The sequence below is a fragment of the Amblyomma mixtum genome, chromosome 4, assembly GCF_055824585.1.
Source record: "Amblyomma mixtum isolate Tamu chromosome 4, ASM5582458v1, whole genome shotgun sequence".
NCBI lineage: Eukaryota > Metazoa > Arthropoda > Arachnida > Ixodida > Ixodidae > Amblyomma > Amblyomma mixtum.
The window spans coordinates 94,563,280-94,574,778 of NC_143015.1; the positions used below are offsets into that span (position 1 = coordinate 94,563,280).

The following is an 11,499-nucleotide window of genomic DNA, read 5'->3' on the forward strand; positions in this document are numbered from 1 at the left end:
CGGCGAAATCCATCCTTCAGAGGGTTCTTTGTCAGCGTTTATGATCCAGTTCCGCCCTGCACATATATGATGTCGCATAACTGAACCGTGAGGAGGTAGACATTTCAGCAATACGCGAACTGAGTGCGCTAAAAAAGAGCTAAATTTGTGTCGAACCGATCCCTACTAAATCGTGCCCTGTGCGCCGCAAGAGCGCGAAGAGCCCTTCTTGCTTATTTTCAGGCTCTTAGCTCCCTCCAGCCCCTCCTTTCCGCATATTTATTGTTAGCAAGGCATAATGCACGGTGAGATAAAAGTAGCCGATATGTACTGCTCAGAGAAACATTCAAAATTCAACTATGTTGTCTTGCAAAAAATGTGGCTCAAAACATATCAGCCGGTGTATAAAGCAAGGTACAAGATTGCTTAAACTACCTAGTTTTATTGTAATTTTTCTTGCTTTTGCCGTTGGCTTTCCGGCAGTCTAGTTATTCCTACGAAAATAACACGCGGTTTAATAAAAGTTGGCGTTTCAGGGAAAGGTGCATGATCGTGTCTCGTGGGGTTGAAGAGTTAAATGCAAGATGAATACAGTCCAGGGTAACAGGGTTAATCGAACAGACATGGCAGAGGCCTTTGCCCTAGAATGCGCATAGTCAGGCTGATCGTGATATCTCTCGTTCAACACCACTGGCGCTCGGAATATGCTGCCAGAAGAACTAAACACAGCCAACCTCGACCACGAACGACGCGATTGTATCACTGTTAACGTCACACTTTCTAGAAAAGGCCACCTGGGCGTCAGCGCCTTTTCATCGGCTTTTCAAAGCAGAATCCAGTCAAGGGTGGTTCCTGAGTTACCCTGTCGTCACGTTTTCAAGAAAACTGTCAGATGTTGCAAAATATGCACGCAAATTGAACTATCTTAATTATCACCATCATCAACACCAACCTAACTACGCCCACTCTAAGGCCTGTGCCAAATGCAGCCGCCTTATACCCGCGAAATTCCTACTCTCGCTCGCATAAAAGACTTCTCCCCTCCGGAAAAAAGCCTCACTAAAGAACAAGAGGTTACGTGGCGTCGTCTAGAGACGAGATCGATACGCACCCCATCACTACTCGCGCACATTTATCCAGATCTTTACAACCCAAATGATCACATCCTGTGGGACTGCAAAATAGAGCCACCTTCGGGTGATTTAGTTACTGCTCCTCCTCTCGAGCGGTGGGAGACCGTGCTGGCTAGCTCTAACCCCAGAACGCAAGTTTTGGCGGTGGAGTGGGCTGACAAAGTCGTCGAGGGCTTGGTACTCTCGAACACTTAACGCGGCCTCTTACCAAGCTCTTTCCGGCGAATAAAATGTTTTACAATCAATTTCTGCCGCCGCACGCTGCAACATAGTCATATGTCAGCATTATTTAAGGCTGTAATTTTGAAGTTGTAGCTTCAGTGAAGTGAATTTCACTGAGTAATTATAAGATGTAATATAAGTTTCATAACACCTTACTTTTATGCGCCGTGAAATAAACCGACAGACACGTTTCGAAAAAAAAACCATCGAGAACTTAGACACTAAACACAAGCGATGCGCCAAGTCAGAGTCCACAGAATGTACTATCGGGGACAAAACTGGTATACTGCCCGCGGCGGGAGCCGGAGCAACAGAAAACTGCGGCAATTTGGTGAGCTAACGCATGAAACAAAGAAACGAGCCAAGCGACATGCGTGCTGATAGTAAAGGCCACAGATTGGCTGCCACGATCCCAGACGCCGCCTGTAGCTGACATTGCAACGCTGTTTTCCGTTGCTCCGGCTCCCACCGCGTGTAGTATACCACTTTTGTCCCAGATCGTACATTCGTGTCACTGTATTAGGATGCAATTTATTAATCCATCTATAATTACGTTGTAGCGCCCGGCGACGCTATAAAGCGCAGGCGCTGAGATCGGCGTTCCCGCGATAAAAGAAAATAAAGAACGACAGCGCGTGCTCGAAGAGCACGCCCGGCACGGGCAGGTCGGAACTAGAAGCCTGCCACGCTGGTCGTCTCTCTCTGGTGCTCCGCTGCGACCCCGCAAAATCTTCAACAGTGGTGACCCGGCGAACCGTGCCTTCTATCTCAGTGGCGTTCCAGCATGGCGTACTGGCAGCACCCAAGTTTCGACCCGCCGCTCCCGGCGTTCCGGCCTCCAGGCATCGGCGGGTGGTTCGCCCAACTGGAGGCTGCGATGTACCTTAACGGCATCACCATCCAGCCATTCAAACACGCAGTCCTTTGCGACATCCTCCCACCCGACCTCCTGCGTCGGCTCACCTAATCTGCCTTCGGTGGCCGGCCATACGACGAGCTGCGTGCGGCCGTCCTGGCGGACTTCGGCGCCTACTACGTTCCGCCGCCGCTCTACGACGCAGCGGGCCCGTTTTCGCCGCCGCCAGCCTCTGGCCCTGCACCGGCCTCGCTCGCGCCCACGCAGCCTTCTTCAGAATCCGGCCAGCCTCAACAGCCCCTCGCCGCCTCGCCGCCACTCCAGTCCAGCGTCTCCGGCCCGGCTTCTTTAGCACCGATCGCACCAGACGCTACCGCATCGCTTCCGGCAGCACATCCTGCTACCCCGGTTTCGCTAGCAGCACTGTGCGACGACTCCACGGCCCGAAGTCCGCAGTCATTCCCTCAGCAGCTCGTTGAGGTGCCTGGCCCACCGCGGTTTGCCACGTCAGCGAACTCAGCGACACATGCACCTCGCGCCACCTTGTTCAACGCCTCCGGCCATACCGCCTCCCAAAAGGACGATAGAGCGTCTACGGCACAGCCCGGTGAGCAACTTCTCTCATCTGCAATCGTGCCGCCGTCAGTCGAGCTCTTCCTCGACGAGTGCCCCATTCCGCCAACGTCTATAACCTACTGCGTGGCATCGCTGCCAGCCGAAAGCTCACCTGCCGCCTCATCGCTCATTCCGCAACAACCGTCAGTCACTGACCTGAGCGATCGTGCTAAAGGCGAGGTGAGTTCACCGCCACCGCAGCATATGCCACATACCAGCCCCACTACCCCGGCGGCCACACCGCCTGCCCAAGAGGTCCCACCCCAAGCCCTCAGTACGGTCAACCGCATCTCGGATTCTGATCCTGGCAGCTCGACACTGTCGCAGCAAGCGTCTGCTTTGGTGCCTGACTTGAGCAACCTTCAGCAACGAATGGTAGAGCTACCCGCACCGAGCAGTGCAGCAACTGTCCATCCACCAGCTGTGTCTGTTGCTGTTAGCCAGCCGTCTGATGTAGCCGTCTCAGCTCCACGGCCTGTAACTGCGACAACCTTCTTGCGGCCACCCACAGCCGACCGCGCCCTCACGCGCATCAGCACTGGCCAGTCGCTCCGGACTGTCACTCCCGTTTCACCCAAGCACCTGGGATTGAGCGCAGCAACTTGCTCCGGCATCGTCACGGCTGTCACCGTTGTGCCGACGGTCACACCACAGCTTCTGTCAGTCCATGGAGCCGTTTCGGCCGCTCCTGTGCTTGTGACCGCGTGCACGGCGCGTCGGATCCCCATCGACATCAGCTGCATTGTTCCAGCACCGACGACACTTGTGTCCGCGGGCAGCACTGCAAACGGCGACGGCCCGACCATGGTCTTCCCTGCCCCCATGTCCTTTGTCAACTCGGCACCCTGCATCATTCGCCCCTTGCGCAGCAGCCAGGCTCGTCCACCTGAGCCGGCGCACTCCACCCGACTGCTCTTCCCGGCCGCTGACCTGAACTTACCGGACCTTGTAGCGACCCCGTGGGGACATTGTTACTCTAGCTGCCTGCTTGCCTGCCGTGGCTACTCCTTCTCTGCCCCGTCGGCACGTACATTCCGACGTTCCGTCTGGGCGGGGGGCCCTGTAGCGCCCGGCGACGTTATAAAGCGCAGGCGCTGAGATCGGCGTTCCCGCGATAAAAGAAAATAAAGAACGACAGCGCGTGCTCGGGGCGCACGCCCGGCACGGGCAGTTGGGAACTAGAAGCCTGCCACGCTGGTCGTCTCTCTCTGGTGCTCCACTGCGACCCCAAAAATCCCCAACAACGTTACACTGAACAGCCAAATAATTCGTGGTAATAAAAGAAAGTACACGCTTCGAGACTGTTCTGAAAATAACCCATGCGTTACATCGGGTTGAGTCAGGATAACACTTATGGATTTGAGAGTTTGAGTATGACAAAATTCTATGCGCAATGTAACAGTAAAATGCGCGGAGAACGAAAAATTTGGTTATTTTTTTTTTTCATAAGGTACGCCGTTCCTTAGTTCAATATGCTTTCATGTAGAGAAACGCCAGTCAAGTCGTAGGTTGTCAGCATCATCAGTCTCTAATAGAACTTATTACACTACGAAAGAAAAGTGAATATCAGAAAGGTACATAAAGCTTCACGACTTAATTTTGAGTTACATTAAATTATTGATGCAGAACTGTGCTTACTTTGGCATTTTGCTTTGCTTCAATTATAAATTTAGGATGCATGTTTGCATTCCATTGCATTACGACGTCTAGTAATACGTTTTCAACATTGGTAACCCTGAACAAAATCGAGCGCAAAACGATAAAATGCAGTTTTTGAAAATAGGAACTGTGTTTGCGCTGACCCGAAAGACGCGGGCTCGACCCCGGCCGCGGCTGTCGCATTTCCATGGAGGCGAAATTCTAGAGCTCCGTGTGCTGTGCGATGTCAGTGCATGTTAAAGAACCCCAGGAGGTCGAAATTTCCGGAGCCATCCACTACGGCGTCCCTCATAGCCTGAGTTGCCTTAGGACGTTAAACCAGTATAAACCTAACCAAACCGAAAGGTCTACCGGATAGCTTACTCAGGACATCGTCTGTCTGCGTCTTACCTGTAGCCACTACGCCTCACAACTCGCTCACTAAAAGCAAAGCGCGGTTCCCAAAAAATACATACACCTTGAAAAAACCCACACACAAAAATAATCTTCCAAAGAACCCCACACCGGAGGAAAAATAGGGGTTGGAAAATCTGTTTCAGTCTTGAGGTCAACACAGCAGAAAGGGTTCATATGAATTCAGTCTTCTCGGAAGCTATTCGCACTATCTTCTTCCCGAACTTCAGTATAGAGCCAGCGGATTCAATGCACCAAGTCGGTAGGATTCGGTGTCCGGAGAAGCACTTCAGCACACAATAAGCACAGGGGGAGAACAGGCTCATATACAAGTCTGCATTGCTCCGCACCCACCACTTGGTCAACGAACGAATAGAAATTAGCAGATGCGGGCCGTGAGGAACGCCCCAGTGAAGGGGTCCAGAAATTTTGACATCAAGGGGTTTGTCAACGTTCACTGACATCGCACAGCACACGGGCCTCTAGAATTTCCCCTCCATTGAAATTCGACCGCTGCAGCCGGGATAGAACCCGCGTCTTACGGGTAAGAAGCCGAGCGCCAAAACCACCGAGCTACCGCGGCGAACATGAGAAAGAACCACTAAAACGCCCGCAGCATCGCGTCAGGGAAATGGCGGCATCGTCATGGAGACAATTTTGACATCGTTAAAAGGTATAGTTGGCAAAGTTGATATTAGATCCCTTAATTCATGATTACTATAGTAATACGTGATCACACGAACGGAAACGATAGGACAGCATCTTTGCGGTTCTCTCTTTGATTAACCTGTCTGATTAGTTTATCTCGCTCCTGTCCTGTAATTCTGTGATTTTCTCAATATCGCTTCAATTTTCGAAAAACGGCGCTTATGCTACACGCGGCGGCAAGTAGGAGATATACGAATTCTCGTAACTGCCCTTAAGGAGGCTGCTAACAGTCGCATATTTGTGCCTTTAGGAAACCAACTGCCTATGCAGTTCACCAAATTCACTTTTTCTCGAGTGTGAACGCAGGAGCGATCACCAAGCTCCGAACGGTGTGCGAAAGAGTCATCCGTATGATATCTAGGATCACAAGCAAGAAAAACGGCATGGAAGAACAGGATACCCTTAAACTAATACAGGCCTTTGTCATCTGCAGGATAGTGTACGTGGCCCCGTACCTTCGTTTGAGGAAGACCGATCTAAACCACCTGGACGTTATCATTCGAACGGCTTATAAGAAGGCACTCGGCCTACCCATGAAAGCATCTACGGAGCGTCTACTAAATCTAGGGGTACACAACACGGCTGATGAATTGATTAGCGCCCACCTTACAAGCCAGGTAGTGCGACTGGCCACAACTACGACTGGCCGCAAGGTCTTAGAAGATTTAAACATTAGGTTTCCGCAGCAAGTGGCTGGGAGACAAGATATACCTAAAGAGTGGAAGAGCAAATTCCTTACGCTTCCGCTTCCCAAAAACATGCAGCCGGAGCATCATCATGCTAGACGAGTGGCGAGGAGCAAGAAGATGAACGAGTGCTATTCAACAAAAGAAGGAGCCTTCTTCGTGGACGCTGCGGGTCCTGTACAAGGAATATCAACAATCTCAGTGGTGCACCAAATGCAAGTCGTGGACGGGCTTTCAGTTCGTGACGGGGATACACAGGCTATGGAGGAAGTAGCGATAGCCCAAGCCGCAACGCACTCCGCATCTAAATACATAGTTACAGATTCCCAGGCGGCTTATAGAAACTATATGCGTGGCAGAATCACGCCGCTAGCCTGCAAAATTCTTAGTCAATGTAGGAATTAATATGGGTACCATGTCACCAGGGAGTTGAAGGAAACGAGCGCGCACACGCTTCGGCCTGAGCTTTTCTTCCCCGGCATCCTTCAACATTGCAACATTTGCGCCTTGAAAGGCAGACACTCCCGAGGCCCGCTAAGGGTCTCAGTAAATCAGAGGAATGTCACCTTCACAGGCTACAAACTATGTCTTTCAATAACCCAGCTACGCTTCACGCCATTGAGCCCGAGTCCTTTTCGGCACAGTGCAAATTTTGTGGCCAGAAGGCAAACTTGTACCACATGGTATAGGCTTGTCAGAAAAATTACAGCATTGACATCATAAATCAGCCAACGCGGGAGGGCTGGGAGGCGGCCCTGTCCAGCTCGGACCTCGATGAACAACGAGCCCTCGTCGCCAGAGCACGGGCAGCGGCTTTCACCAACGGTGTCCCGGACTAGGGACCCGATCAGCCTTCCCTTCAACTAAGGCATTGTGGCTTTAATAAACGTTTTCATCATCATCATCGAGTATTTGTCAGCGACTGCTGCTGGTGGAGCTTTTAAATATAACGTCCACGGACATCCACTGCAGTGCCTCAGTGGTTACAGTGCCCGGCTACAAATCCGGAGTTCCCGAGTTCGAACACCAAAGCAAAGGCCGCATTTCATTTCAGGCGAAACATCGTGTATTTCTATACATATTGTGTATTGCCACCTTGCCCCTATCCTTTCTTCTTTCACTGTCCTGTTTCTTTCCCTCTCCCTGTCCTTTTATTTCCGCTAGCCACCAAACAGGTTTCTCTGGCAGATGCCACGGCTAGCAACATCTTTTCCTTCCGTTTTTATTTTTATTAACAGTAAATAGCCACTAAAAGCAACGAACGCAAATCATCTGTGTGCTGAATTGACGCCAAGCACGTTAGCCCCACCGCGGTGGCTGCTGACCCGAAAGACGCGGGTTCGATCCCTACCGTGGCGGCCGAATATCGATGAGGGTGAAATTCTAAAGGCCCGTGTACTGTGCGATGTCAGTGCACGTTAAAGAACCCCAGGTGGTCGAAATTTCAGGAACCTTTCTCTATGGCGTCCCTCATAGCCTGAGTTGCTTTGTGACGTTAAACCTCAATAAGCCAAACTAAACCAAGCCAGTGCATGCTAGATTCCCAGGAGGTCGAAATTATTCCGGAACCCTGCACTACGGAACCTCTTTTCTCTTTTTTTTGTCGCTCTAACATCTTCCCCGTCGCAACGGTGCTTTAGAAGAGCCCACCAAGAAGTGAGGTTGCTACTGCGACCTTCCTTTCCACTAAACCAATTTTATGCTCAGCACCAAAGGGAATTCCTCTCTTCTCACTGTAAAAAATTGCCGACGATTGCGTTACCTTCTAATGCGAAATTTCACTGCAGTTGCTCAGCAGTTTCAGCTTTTTAGATAATTGAGGAAAAGAATTCCAGCAAGACATGCACATGCATTTACAATTACAGACAACTTCTTATATTTCACACATATCCCTTCCTCAAGAAACACCCCGCTAACAGTTTTTGATTGTCATGAAGCAAGCTTGTGCTGCACCAATGCCTCGTGCCCAAAAAAGAGGTCCATGCATTTCGCGAGGTTGTCACAGCCGTGGGAGGCGTGACGAGCGAGAGGAACCGGGTGTTCTCCCACATCAGTGGTAAGGAATTCCTGTTGTCTTCATATCTATATTAAAGTCCCCACCCACCCTACCACCCTGGCAGGTGGCAGTTAATGGTTGATCGCGAGAGTTCGCTCACCACTCAACGTATACAGCCCACATCTATCTCTCTCGCTCATAATCCCACGTACGGTCTTTGTCAAAAGTAACCGGGCTGCACGTTTGTTTCTTCTCAGTCGTATATTAAAGCTATTATGCCAGCCCACACGCTCTAAACCTCTGTATCGTTAGAATAACCCCTGTTCTCACCATCAAATAACTTTTTGATCTTTGAGTTGTTGCGTTGTTGTTGCGACTGAGAGAAGGATGAAAAGGAAAGTGCACAGGCCTGCCTACTGGCTCGAGCAGAGCCACCACCGCTGCCACGTGGAGATAGAGGAGAGTTAAAAGATCAAAGGAAAAAGAAAAACAAGCTGTGAGGGCCCTGTTATACGATTGATTGATTGAAAACATCTTTATTTATTCAGTATATTCAGAACATGTGGGTGGGCCGCCTAGTCCGGTAGTCCATTGGCTGCTGCTGCTGCGGTGGCCCTCCCCACCAGCCAGTGCTGACGGTCAGGATCATCGCTGAGCAGAATAGCCTCCCACTGCTCCTCCGAGGGGTTGGGAATGGGGTCAAGTAAGGGATTAAATTGGCATGCCCACACCATATGGTAGAGGTTAGCTACATCTCCACAGTGTGGGCACTGCGGAAAGTATAGTGTAGGGTACCACAGGTGTAATTTAGCTGGTGTTGGGTATGTGTTGGTTTGTAGTCTCCTAAGGGTGTTCTCTTCTAACTTATTGAGGGATTTGTGTGGTGTTGGGTACTCCTTTCTGGCTGTTCTGTATGGCGCGAGATTGTCAGCATACACTGCTAAACCTATCAGGTCACGGCACCCTTCATGGTCATCAGGGGGAGACGCCCGGTATAGAAGAGCTCGGGCATGCCTGTGTGCGGCTTCGTTTCCTCCTGGTAGTTCCAGGTGACCGGGAAACCAGATGATTGAGGCTTGGTTGGGTGGATGCTTAGTCAGCAATGACAACCCTGACTTATGAATTAATCCGTAATTGAAGTTGCGACAGGCGTTCTGGGAATCAGTGAGCACAACGGCGTTGGGGTTATATGCTACAGCTAATGCAATAGCTGCCTCCTCTGCGTGAGTGGGGTTAGATGTTTTCACCCAGGCGCAGTTCACCATCGACCCTGAAGGCGTTGAGACTACAATAGTCATGACTCCATTCTGTGGTCCTGCTGCGTCCACGTAAAGGGTGTTAGTCTGCTTGTCCCATTTCTTCTGCAGGGCTTCCCCTCTTGCCTTCCTCCTCTCGATGTTATATGCGGGATGCATATTCCGCGGAATGGGGTGCACGCTGATGCGTCTTCTCACATCACGTGGGACCTCTTCCCTTTGGTCAATTGTATAGAGCTGATTAGCATGGATCTTCTCGAGCAGTTCTCTGCCGGGTATTGTGAGTGCGAGCCTATTGAGTTGAAAATTGAATTGAAAAGATTTATTTTGAAAATTGAAAAGATTTATTTGAGCAGAGCAGTTACAGCATCTGCTGCAGGGGCAGAGGCTAAAGGCTATGGCGCCTGACGAGGCCTCTGTCCCTCTGCAGTCGACGGAAGCGCAATACAAGTTTCAGCATAACAAGAAAGTAAGTCGCATAATTAAAACAAATGTGGTTAAAATATGCCATTATAATCGCAACATTAACACAGTATGATAAGTACAAAAATATGCAAGGATATTATACAGAGATTTTGTTCAGTATACAATACATTGAAGGACACTTATAACAAAACTAAAGTGAAAAACCATGGTATAAGAGAAGGATACATCCTGCGTATCCATGTCATAGGCACTCGTCACTCCCCGTACAAAACACCTGATATTATTATGACATCTTTAATGTGATTTTTGAATGTGCTAAGATTAGATGCGAAAATCAAGTTACCTTCAAGTTTATTAAGTATTGAAGCGATTTGATAAGGAACTGCTTGTTTACCATAATTGGTTCTTGTTTTTGGCATGCGTCTTTTATTGTGTCGGAAAGGATAAGTAGAGTTTTCTTCCCTGTCGCAAATGTGCAGCTTCCGGAGTTGTACGAACTGAAGTAGTTTATAGTAGTATAGCTGGTCGGCCCTCAGCATTTTATATTTTAAGAACAAAGGAGAAGTTTGTAGGAGCTGGTAACGTCCATAATAATTTTCATAACAACGTAATATCTTTTTCTGCAGTATTATGAGCTTATTGTAATTACCTTTTGTTGTGGTTCCCTACACCATCATCCCATATATTAGTTTTGAATAGAACAGGGAGTTGTACAACAGTTGTTTTAGCCATAGAGGAATTATGTGCCCTACTTTGTATAAACATCCTACGGTTCGTGCTAGTTCAATTGTTAGATGATTCACATGTGGCGTCCATGACAATTCTTCCTGGAACCATACGCCAAGGAATTTTTGTTCTTTAACCGAAGAAAGACGTTGGTCATCAAACTTAAGTGTTATTGTATTGTGCAGTGGTTTGTTAATTGGGCGAAATACGATAAATGTTGTCTTTTTTGAATTCAGTTCTAGCATATTTTCCTTCAGCCAGCTGGACAGGTGCACTAGGTAGTTATTTACTTTGGTTTCGAGCGCTGTTATCTCATGCGATGTGAAAAAAATACTAGTGTCATCTGCATACATAATGATCTCTGGTGATTCAGGTATCTTCACAATATCATTAATATACGCGAGGAAGAGCAAAGGTCCTAATATCGATCCCTGTGGGACACCCTGAGTTAGTTTTAACTGTGATGAACTTGAGCCATTAATGAGTACTATTTGATAGCGATCATAAAGATAAGAAGATAGAAGTTGCAGGGCAACACCACGTACACCGTACATAGATAATTTGTGTAGTAAGATGTTGTATTGGATAGAATCGAACGCCTTTTTAATATCGAGAAAAAGTCCTACTGTGTATTTTCGATCCTCTATGTTAGAAATTATTTTATCCTTAATGTTTAACAAAGCCTGCTCCGTTGATTTCCCTTTTCGAAAACCATATTGACTTTCTGTAATAATGTTATGTTTATCAAAAAATGACACTAATCGGTTATGAATGACACCTTCAAAAATTTTTTGAAAGCGTTGGCAGCCATTGTGCTTCCCACATCTCTTTGAGGGTATTATGT

At 48.7% G+C, this 11,499-nt stretch overlaps 1 protein-coding gene across 7 annotated transcripts in view; it reads left to right on the top strand.

Moving 5' to 3' along the window:
* Nucleotides 1-11,499, top strand: part of LOC149347461 (uncharacterized) — a 283,383-nt gene that overhangs the window by 42,837 nt on the left and 229,047 nt on the right. The gene's annotated exons all lie outside the window — the stretch shown is intronic.